Source organism: Ursus maritimus, unplaced genomic scaffold (genome assembly GCF_017311325.1).
Source record: "Ursus maritimus isolate PB19 unplaced genomic scaffold, ASM1731132v1 scaffold_5, whole genome shotgun sequence".
NCBI lineage: Eukaryota > Metazoa > Chordata > Mammalia > Carnivora > Ursidae > Ursus > Ursus maritimus.
In genome coordinates, this window is record NW_024426663.1 from 57,298,026 (window position 1) to 57,301,951 (window position 3,926).

The window sequence follows — 3,926 nt, forward strand, 5'->3', positions numbered from 1 at the left end:
GAACTAGCCTCCTGCTCTTTGTTCCCAGGGCAAACACCCAAGCACCTGAGGCCAAGCCATTATGGTCTCTCACCTGGAGTAGCGGTACAGCCTCCCCACTTCTCCCCTTGCACCCCGCAAGCACAGTCCACTCCCCATCCAACAGCCAGAGGAAGCGAACACAAAATTCCCAAAGAAGGGGGTCACTCTGACACAGGAACTTGCTGACATTTGAGGGGCACTGTCATTCCCCTCCATCAAATATGGTCAGCTATTTCTTCTTACTTTTATTTAAAACACTTTTATAACCATGAGAGGAGACTATCAACCAAAAGGTAAGCGGAGAGTCAGAAGAATGGGGTGCTGGTTACTTGATGTGTTATGTGACCATCGAGTTTCACCAGCTGTAGAGCAGAGTTGATAAAATCTGCTGCTTCTCTGGACTGCAGCTGTCGTGGAAATAACTTATGTAAAATACTCAGAATTAATTACAAGGAACATCTACATCTACAGCCCTCTTATGTTTCCCTGACATGAAATGATAAATGTGGTTGACAATATGGTGTTCTAAGATTTAAAACAAATTTGATGATGTAATGAAGTACCTATCTTTCCACTTTTACTCATATTTGGAACAAGATCCCTCTCTATCTATATACGTGGAATTGGCCACATGGTCATATGAATCATGTGAAGATGTGGAGATGGGATTGGGTAGCTGGAATTCTGTTAGGACTGCATTTTAATGGAAAAATGACACACAACAGACATCCTACATGCTTCACCAATAGAGTAATATAGCTACTTGAAAGGAATATTTACATTCTAGATAGGCCGATTTGTAATCAACGAACGTGATTGCTTATTGTCTGCTCTTGGATGAGTCGGACAGCAGGGTGTGCAGGCATTTCTGGGCAGGAGGGGAATGGGCCACTGGGGAGAAGCCTTCCAGTATCTTCTCGGTCGGTGTGGTCTCCTGCCCTTTCTCCTCTTGCTGGCTGACAGAGTGCTCTCCCAGGGCATGTTCACGGCAACCCTCCATGGGCTTGCAGCTTGAGAGGGAAGTGGTAAATGGGAGCTAAAGCTGAACCCCACCAACGACAGAAAAGAGACCTTTGGCTATGTGCATTTTAAAGATTTTGAAATCATCTGTTTTGTTGGTGTGGACTTCTTAGAGCCTGTTTCATCCGAAGTCTTTGTTTGGAATGGTTCTCTCGAAATGATTTTCTAGGGAGACAGAATGTCCTTCTGAAGGCCACTGTGCTTCTAAGACAAAGTAGGTGGCGTTATGTTTCATGTGGACTCTGGCTTTCTGTGTTTTTTCCCACCCTTTCAAGTTACCAAGTGGAGCATCACAGAGCCATAATCCAGATCATCATTATCTTCTTCTTCTTCTTCTTTTTTTCTCTCTCATAACAATGGAAGATGAAGAAGCTACAACATTCAACGTGGGAGGTCTGGTGGATAAATGGATTGGACAATGACTTAATCCAAACAATGACTCAGTTAGACCCTCTGAGACAGGATAAGGTTGCTTAACTCTGCTGATCTCACCTTAGGTTAGGTGTTCTGAATAACTTAACACACCATCATCAGCCGGGTGGTTATCTGTGACTTCAGGAGAGAGTTGGGGTGGGTGGGCAGAAGAAACAAGACTATACCAAGGGCTCCCTGAGTGCAAGCGGGGGTTGGAGGATGGGGGGATGCTGACAGGCTTTCCACCCCGCACTGAGCACCTGGGTGCAGACGCCCCACGGTCAGTGTTCTTCCACGGGTAGACTCTGGGGTTGGAAAGGCAGCCCCAGCACCTGGTTTGTGTCATGTCAGAGTAGCCTGGGTTCAGTCTGGCAGAGGGAATGACAGACAAAAAAAAATGACAAGAATGCCATGAATCCGAAAATCACTTTTCTGGCTGAGGTAATTACGAGGATCACCGAAAACAGAGTAGATGTTATCAACCTATTTTCTAGACAGACCTGTGCATGCCTATTAAATAAAACTCAGTACCAAAGCTAGACCACACTGCCCTCGTCATTTTATTGTTTCAAAAATGTACTGAATGCTTACTATGTACTAAGCCCTGTGCAAAGCTCAGTGATCACGTGACATCCCAACAAAACAGATTTCTGGGTTTTTATCAGCATAGGGTATTACTCATAATATATCGCTAGTCTTAAAAGTAGTTTGAATCACAAAAAAGACACACAGACTGTAAGAACATATGACAAAATATTAGCTACGGCTCTTAGGGTAATTGGATAACGGGCAATTTTTGGGGTTTATACAGCATTTTTAAAAATATATATACCACTACCTAGGAAATGTCTAGCTCAGGCTACCAGAGAAAAGTCCTCTCAACAGGGACTCATCCACCATTAGCAAGGGCAGCATGATATTTGTTGCTATAACTACACAAATTGTTCCCCACTGGTCACATGCTGTATTTGCCAGTGGAAGCTGGTTTAACCTAAGTTTCTACTCCTTAGAAAGCCCCCGAACTTAGATCCTCTCAGATTTTTGCATACCTTTGCAGTACATAGTCCCTTGGTGGACGAGTTCAATTTAAGTCCCAGAGAAACCCTATGTCAATGCCTAATGTGTTTCGATGCATTTTATGTGCAAGAAAACAGAATTTATGTCAATTTCAAAGCCAACACAAAAACCAGACCTTCCATTTTCCTCCAGAAAACTGCATCATGCTACTGCTTTTCATATTTTTTCTTGGGCCAAGTTTAGAGAAGACATAAACTCTGGGCAATGTGGAATGCACCAAGGTATGTGAGACACCTGCTGGGGGGACATGGGGGACTTCAATGAGTAGCTGTGGGGACACACGCACTGGTGAGTGATGGCCAAGGACTTAACTCCTTATAAATACTGATTGCACTGAGTAAGCCTTTTTGGATTTCATGTGAATGTTTCTACCACAAAATACTTGGAGAATCTGTAAGAAAACAACAACAAAAATGAAATATCTGGTGGAACAGGAATGACCAAAGATCATCTTGCTGCAGGGAAAAGATGTGTGGACTTGCCTAAATGAAATTTAATGCTGTTGTGAGTCCTGGATACACCCCAAAGTCACATGACACTGATAATTATCCATGGTCAGAGAAAGTCTGCCTCACTATTGCTATAAAGTTCAAGGCATAAACTGTATGAAAATTATTTTTGCTTTATAGTCAACCAGTGGAAAATACCAGTTTTGAATTTGGACCTGCCAAAGCATACCTTTAAGTTATGCTTTGATTCTCTCAGCACAAATTCTCTTAGTATGTTTGCTAAACAGGGTAACATTGCCATGGATACTTTCCGCTGCCCTACAACTTCCCTAACATACTCTGGCACCTTCTCTCAAAGCCACCACATATGATACCAATTAAACCCATTAGCATGTCATTTGCTCTCCCCGTGGATGGGAAATCCAGAGAAAAAGCTGCGTAGAAATATGACGAAGAGAGAGGAAACATAAAATGGAATAGAATGAGCGGGGCGGAGATGGACAACTTGACTCAGCACATATATTGGGCTGACTTAACCCTTTCTGGGCTCGTGCAGCTGCCATGTTTAGGCTAATCAAAACCCACTCCCCTGTGAAGGAACGGAACAGATGGAGCTAGCTGACAACAGGGGACAGGGAGGAAGGGGTGCCGTAGCACACAGAGAAGATGGGAGAAAGCTTTCTCTCTCTACTGGCTGCGGTGGGAGCTAAGAACCAGCAACCCCCTGTTCCCTGCAGTGCCATGTGCAGAGGACCTATGCCTACCTTTCAGCTTCCCCTGAGCTGTGTCAGATGGAAATATCTTTGCTGTGGTCGCTCTGGAAGGCATGTGTGGGAAGTGACCCTTCTGAATGACGTGTTGGGCTAATCCAGGAGGCTGACAGCACTACGGATGTTCACCCGGGTACCTTCTGCTGGGCAGTGACAGATATTGCAGTGAGTACAG